Source organism: Hylobates moloch, unplaced genomic scaffold (assembly GCF_009828535.3).
Source record: "Hylobates moloch isolate HMO894 unplaced genomic scaffold, HMol_V3 SCAFFOLD_22, whole genome shotgun sequence".
Taxonomy (NCBI): Eukaryota; Metazoa; Chordata; class Mammalia; order Primates; family Hylobatidae; genus Hylobates; species Hylobates moloch.
In genome coordinates, this window is record NW_026652297.1 from 43,245,713 (window position 1) to 43,253,375 (window position 7,663).

General features: G+C 54.4%; 1 protein-coding gene across 3 annotated transcripts in view; it reads right to left on the reverse strand.

Moving 5' to 3' along the window:
• Positions 1–3,899, reverse strand: part of FGFR1 (fibroblast growth factor receptor 1) — a 55,208-nt gene extending 51,309 nt beyond the window's left edge. For 2 of the 3 annotated variants that reach the window (XM_058433357.1, XM_058433356.1), the window contains exon 1: positions 3,823–3,899. The gene's annotated coding sequence lies outside the window, so the exon portion shown is untranslated. The remainder of the gene's footprint in view (positions 1–3,822) is intronic. The other variant, XM_058433358.1, reaches the window with a different exon arrangement.
• Positions 3,900–7,663: the final 3,764 nt, after the last annotated feature.

Below are 7,663 nucleotides of genomic sequence, written 5' to 3' on the forward strand. Positions count from 1 at the left end.
CTAAATGTCCTTGGAAGTAAGAGACATATAAAAAATTAGCAGTAGGCCGGGCGCGGTGGCTCACGCTTGTAATCCCAGCACTTTGGGAGGCCGAGGCGGCTGAGGCAGAACAAGGCTTAACCGGAGAGGTGGCCGAGCGTGTCCCAGCACTCAACGTGGCGGAAAACAAGCCTGCACAGTAAGTGGCCAGGCACGGTGGCTCACACCTGTAATCCCAGCATTTTGGGAGGCCGAGGCCAGCGGATTGCTTGACGTCAGGAGTTCAAGGCCAGCCTGGCCAACATGGTGAAACACCATCACTACTAAAAACACAAAAAATTAGCCGGGCGTGGTGGCACACGCTTGCAATCCCAGCTACTAGGGAGGCTGGGGCAGGAGAATCCCTTGAACCAGAAGGCGGAGGTTGCAGTGACCTGAGATAGCGCCACAGCACTCCAGCCTGGGCAACAGAGTGAGACTATCTCAAAAAAAAAAAAAAAAAAAAAAAGCAATCAGTGAAACACGAACTGCTGCACATAACCTAGAAAACCTTGCTCTTGAAGACAGGACATACTATGAGTGGAACCCCACCAAATTCTTGGGATAGTTCATCCAGGTGAGTGCTATTAAATGGGGGAGAGGGCCCTAAACATGGTTTCTTTCATTGCAGGGGAGAGATAAATGGTGGTGAGGAGAGAATTTCTGTTTAAAGTAGATGCAACCTTGGGAGGAAAAACAAATATCCTAGCCCAAGTCTGACATTTCATCCTCTCTGGACACACCAGAATCTTCTCTAAAGCTCTGCATCTGGGCTCCCACTAGTCCCTGGTGCGTTCAGGCCTTTTACAAAGCTCTGGGGAAGACAAATGTAAGACACAAATTTCCCAAGAGGAAATTAAACTCATCAAGTGATGTGAGGCCCTTTCAGAGTAAGACATTTGAATCAATTCTAACTCCTTTTCCTCCAGCAGCAACAGGCTCAAACTTTGCTAGGATGTTCTGTAACTAACAGCCATTTTGACCAAACACACTTTAGAAACGGAGGCAAGAAAAAAGTCTTTGTAGAAGCCGGCTGCTAAACCCCCAAGTTCATACCAGCAAATCTCTCATTTTAGGAGTCTTGTTTCAGGTCAATACTGAAAACAAAGAGCACACCACTAAAAGCAAAACCCATGGATTTTCCTTGGTCTCTAAGGCTTGAGTCTGCCTACCCAGTGTTCAATTTTCTTGCCCTCTGGAGTCCACCAGGAATAAAGCTAGCCCAGCCTGAGGGATGCACCGATGTATCTAATCCTCTGCCCCTAGGGAGTGGGGGACACTTCTCCATTTCTTCCTGAGCCTTTGCTTCCCTTGCTATCAAAGGGCCACCTAATGGAACTTTCTCACATCCTCCATGGCCAAAGGCCAAGGAAAAGAAGCACCCTAAGATTGTTCAAGTGGTGCCCACTCTGGCCTGAATCCCCACTGGGAAAAATACCTCGAAAATGAGCATTTCTGCAGGCATGTTTGGAAAAGCAGGCAGTGAAGTACGGCAGTCCAAGTGGCTCTCAATCTGGATGAACCTCATTAAAAAGCTGACACTCAGCTATGACTAAGAGTAAATGCAACAGATATTTCAAGCAGCTCGTCACTGATGCAGTTCATAACGCTCCCAGCTGGAGTCAGACCCCAGCAGCCTCCCAGTCCCCAAACACCCTGCACTCGGAGGGTCGGGGCAGCCCCGGAGCTTCTCCTAACCCACTGGGGGTAGGATATGTAAACAAGTCATTAGGGAGGCAGGCCATCGGCAAAGACGGCCAGCAATAGCAGAGGCAGCTGAACCTCGGTCACCCAGAGGAAGGTGGATGACCCGGGCGTGGGGGTGATTAACCAGACCAAGGAGCGTCCCACGGGGCCCTGCTACTTCGCTTTTAAACAAGCCTCAGGGAGGAAACCAGGATCCCGGGCCAAGGGAGGAAAATGGCCACTTTCTGCTAAACAGTCTCAAGGCTAGATAGTATTCCAAAAAAAGCGCTGGTCCGGAGGTGCAAAGGGTAGGGCACATCTGCGGAGGAAACAGTCACCTTAATTACCACGTCTAGAGAAAGTGCGATTTCATTACAGCCTCCAAAACTACCGCCCAAAGAAGGAAACCAGAGAAGTGTTTTCAATTTGAAAGAGGCTGGAAAGAAGCGGGTGAGAGACCGACTCTCCCCACCCTCCCGCAACTTTGGACCACAAGGCACTTTCCTGCCTCAAAGACTGTTACCAAACACAACTCGAAAATCCAACCCCCGCTTTCAAACCTGTAGCCGTTATTTAAACGGTAAAACGCCCCACTTTAGTTTCCGGGGGATGCGGCCCAAATCAGTCCTTAAAAACACACAGGGAGCGCCTCTGGCAGCAGCCGCCCACGCCCCCGGCCCTGCGCACCGGGCTTGCTCTGGGAGGGGCGCGTGACGCCACCGCGGGGCGGCCGAAGAGGGGACCGCGGGCTCCGGGCAGGGCAGGCGCTCCCGCAGCTCCAGCTATAACACAAGGGAGAGAAAGCAACGGTTTGGTTCCAGAAACTTCCATCGTCAAGGCCAGTTCTGGCCAGACGCACAGCCAAAGAGCCCCCCTAGTCTAGCGGATGAACCGTTCACGAGTGGCATCGCCTAAAACCTTGGCCCCATCTCCCAAGATGCCTCTTTTCTGCGCAACCCAGAAAGCACCCCGACCGCCGCCACCCACCAGCGGCGGCGAATAACTTGGTGAGATCTTAAATAACTCGGGATCCAAGGGAACTTTCTTTTCTCCCCCGAATCTCAACGCCGCATCTCCAAGTCTCCAGAAATGTTAAGGAGGGAGGTGGTCAAGACAGGCTGAAGAATCTGAGTTTTAATTTGGGGGAGGGGGAGGGGAGGAAGAGGGAAGTTAATAATGCGGCTGCGGTGTACCCGTGTGGGGTGAAACGGAACCAGATGCGGCTGCTACATCTGGAAAATGGGGGTGGGGGAGTGCTGGGGGAGAAACGCACCGTGGTAATGTTTTTCAAACGGGTTGATAGCTTCTGGGCCCAGAACAAGAAACAGGCTTCACACCCCCGCCCCCCCCCCCCACCGCCACCACCAAAAAAGTGGCTGCCTCATAGGGGGTGTGTGTTCTATATGAACCCCATCTACAAGGTCCATAAATTCCTCTGCAAACATGGGTCGTGGCATCACTTTTCTCCCAACCCCAAACATAACGGTAGGGGAAGCGGGGTGCAGAGGGGTCTGGGCCAGAGAAGCAAATGCATCGCTGCCGAATGAACCGCACCGGACAAAAACCCTCATCCCTTCCCCCACCCTCCAGGAACCAGATTGGGACCGAACGGTCCTTCCGCCCCCGTCCCACACCTCGGCTTAACGACCGTGGGTCGTCCTCCCGTTCCCCAAACTTCCGACCATTTCAGAGACCGTCCAAGTCATAAGATCACCGCTTCTGGAAAGGGGAGTCGTTTTTCGCTCTCAGCTCAAGCAGATTCAGCCATTTGGTGACGACACCTCCTTAAAACCTATTCCAAGAGAAGCTAACTTAGCCCTCCACGTCCTCCGCAGTTCATCCCCCACCCCATCCGCCCCCAACTCGGACCCCAGGCTTTCCCGGGGGTGGAAAAGGACTTAGGAATGTCCCGGATTTTTAGCGTTGAGCCCAAAGCTACCTGCTGAATTGGGGGTGAATCCCCAAAAGGGAAGCAAAAAGACATGGAGTGGAATGCAACACACACACATAACACACACAACGCACCCCACCTCGCCGCCCACTCCCGCCCTCCTCCCCAGTCCAGGAAACCGCAGGCCTCGCCGCCTTCGCCCCGGGCCTGTCCCTCCCAGGACTCACCGAGGAGCCGCCGCCGCCTCGCCAGCTCCCGAGCGCGAGTTGGAGGAAAAGTTGGGCGGCGGGAAGAGCTGCGGGACGAGCGCAGGGAGGGGGCGCAGAAGGAGACGCGGGCGGAGGGAAGGGAGGGGAGACCCAAGGGGGGCTCGGATCGCCCGGGAGGGAGCCAAGAGGTGAAGGGGGCGGGCGGCGAGAGGAGGGAGGCGCCGGCCCCGGCTGGGCTGCGGCGGGCAAAGCGCGCAGCCCGAAGTCTCCGGCGCCGGGGGCCGCTCGGGACGCCAAACCCGCCCCAGATCCGGGGACGCCGCGGCTCTTACCTCGCTCGGCGTGGAGGTTCCGCCTCGGGAGAGTCCGCCGTGGCTTGTGCGAGCGGGCGTGTGCCCGCGTCCGCGGCTCCGGCCCGCCGCCCCCGGGCTCTGTTCGGGTCCTGGCGGGGTCGCAAGAGCTCCGCGGCCGGTGCTCGACTCCCGGCGGGGCTCGGTGCTCGGCGCCTCCAGCCCGGGCGGGAACAATGGAGCCGGAGCTGGTGCCCCGGAGGCGGGGCGGGGGGAGGGCTCCCGTCCGCCGCCCGGGGTCTCCAGACCTTGTGCCCCCCTTCTCCAGAACGCGGCGGCGCCTCACGCTCCTTGCAGACCGGGCTCCATCGCCCCGCGGAGGCCCCGGCGCCGCGGCGTGCCCGACTGCAGCACGGGTACCGTGCGCCCTACGGGGCGCCCCGAGCTCGGACCGGAGAAAAGTCCTCGGGCTCCGCGGCTTTTCAAGCAGCGGCGCGCTCGCGGCCTGGGAAGGCGAGGCCGCCGCAATGCGCTACGAGGAGTCTCAGTCCCGTCCGGACGTGGCCGCTCAGCTCCCGGCACAGCCCGGGTTCCTCCGCGCGCTGCGGCTGCACCAGCGTCCCGGCTCCCGCTCGCTGCCGCCTGCCGCCGAGGACGCCGCGCCTGTGGCCGCAGGAGCGCTCCGAGCGCTGTGCGCCGGCGAGGCGCGAGGGCTCGCCCTCTCACTCCCACCCGCGCTGGTCCCTCCTCCGCCTCCGCCCCCTGCAGCTGCCTGCTGGGCCTTGTAGTTCCCCAGCCGCGGCCCCAAAGGAGGGGGAGCGGGCCGAGCGGGCCGAGCTGTCCGGCGCTCTGCCCTTTTCTTCCTACAGCCTGGTCTCCTTTGGCGTTTGCGCCCCTGCATCTGAGCACGTCCCAGAGAGCGCCGGAATGTCAGGCCCTAGACATAGCAGCAGTTTGGGAGGCGGGGGGCAGGTGACGAGACGCCGCAGCCTTGAGGTTGTACCTGGTAGCGTGGGCTTTGGAGTCTGTGCGCCTTGGGGAAATGATTTTCGCGCTCTAAATCTCGGTTTTCCCATCTGTAAAAGGGGGATAATAGTGCTTTTCATATAGAGTTGAGGCGTCAACGAGGGCCTGGCGCATAGTTAACACTTAGTAAATACAAGCTGGTTTTATGATGAGAAGGTCAGCCCCTCCTCAAACCCTTCCATTGGATTTCAGCTTTCCCCAGCCACATGATTTAGGTTTTGTGGTCCACCGGGAACTGGACCCTGTAGATTCTACAGCGATGTTGTTGGCTTCTAGAAGTCTCCAGCTTGCAGTGAACGTCTAGGAAGCAAAGAGTAAGCAGTGGGAGTTGAGGGGAGAGGTGTGGTTGGTTTGGAAATTAATCACAGCCCACTCAGAACACCCCCCAGTACTGTGGAACACAGGAAAGTGGCTAAAATGCTTCCCCCTGAGTCTTCCCGCAGAGTGGTATAATGTAGTGGTTCCCTAATCCAGATGGACACAGGTCCTAGGGAACGTCTGAAAAATACAAATTCATGGGCCTGCTCAGACATGAGGAATCACGCTGTCCCAGGAAGGAGCCAAGAGCCTGTATTTTTTCCAAGGCTCCGTGGGGCATGTGATGTGAGCCCAGGCTGAGGCTACCGTTGGAGTGGGAAGTAGGCAGCACTAGGTCTGAAGGATTCCTCCATTCTGTCCATCATTTATGAAGTTTGATGTAGGACAAATCATGCATCTGATAAAATCAAAACAGGGGTATCTGTTGATACTTCTTCACAAGATGGTCATAAGAATCAAATAAAATAATAGCTCTCAGTGGACCAAAAATATTACACAAATAGAAGTCACTATGAAAGTTAGTGGCAGGGCCTGTTCCGTCACCATCACCCACCTTAACCCCAAAACTTGTAGAAGTTTGAATACTGAATGAGATCCCCCAACCCACTCCTCACCCAACCCACCCACACCTCCCTGGCTAATTTAAGAAAAGAGTTGGCCGGGTGCGGTGGCTCACGCCTGTAATCCCAGCACTTTGGGAGGCCGAGGCGGGTGGATCACGAGGTCAGAAGATCGAGACTATCCTTGCCAACAAGGTGAAACCCCGTCTCTACTAAAATACAAAAAAATTAGCCAGGCATGGTGGCGCTCGCCTGTAATCCCAGCTACTGGGGAGGCTGAGGCAGGGGAATCGCTTGAACCCAGGAGGCGGAGGTTGCAGTGGGCCGAGATCGTGCCACTGCACTCCAGCCTGGCAACAGAGCAAGACTCTGTCTCAAAAAAAAAAAAAAAAAAGATAAGATAAAATGGTCCTCGCGTTATTTTTCTAATCCACCAGTAGGTGACAGACTAGTGGCCAACACAGTGTTATTCACATAGTAGACACTCATGAAATTCCCTGACTGGCCAAAGAGCAAATATTCAATAAGTATTTGTTGAACAAATGAATAAACAACTAAATTACAGCTCACACCTGTAATCCCAGCACTTCGGATGGCCAAAGCGGGAGGATCACTTGAAGCCAGAAGTTCAAGACCAGCCTGGGAAACAAAGTGAGCCCTTGTCTCTACAAAATATTTTTAAAAATTAGCTGGAGGTGGAGGCTGAAGAAGGAGGATGGCTTAAGCCCAGGAGTTTGAGGCTGCAGTGAGCTATGATCCAGCCACTACACTCCAGCCTGGGCGACAGAGTAAGACCCTGTCTCAAAACAAAATAATACGAAACAAAAAATGAGAAACAAGAACTCATATCTTTGTTGAATAAATGAACTTCAGCCACTGTTTATAGGGTTTTCCCCTACAAGCCACCATTTAACCCTTCAGCTCCTGGTCAGGCTTGGTTTATACTCCTATATAAGCTGCCCACCCATTAGGCCTCCTGCATTTTAATTACTAGTCATCACAGGCTTGTAAGAAGGCCAAAGTCACACCCTACCCCCAAGAGGCCTTCCCTGCCCATCCCATCTTTGTGAGTCCCTGGACCCCCTGCTCACTTGCTGAGTATCCACTGAGTTGATACCATAGCTTTGTTAGTGGTTTTCCTTACTGTGCTGTGCTTTCTTTCTAATTGGTTTCTAAACTGCCTTAGGGCAAGGATCTTATCTAGATGTCTGACCAATTCTACACAGGAGGTTTTCCATGTATATTTATTGTTGATGGATCGCTTCTCGGCCTTTTGGCTAAGATCAAGTGTATTGTTGATGGACTTGCTAAGCATAACCAACCTGGGTTACCAGAGGAGGAAATACAATTTGAGAGAATATGATTGGGAATACAAGCAATGAAGAAAATCCAGCATTTAATGTTAACACCCAGCTACTATTTTTCTACTTTGTTCCGTAATTCTTCTCAAACAAGGGTTTTTTTTTGTTTGTTTGTTTGTTTTTTCTGAGATGGAGTCTTGCTCTTTTCACCCAGGCTGGAGTGCAATGGCACGATCTCAGCTCACTCAGCTCACCTCCGCCTTCTGGGCTCAAGCAATTCCCCTGCGTCAGCCTCCCGAGTAGCTGGGATTACAGATGCCTGCCACCACACCCAGCTAATTTTTGTATTTTTAATAGAGACAGG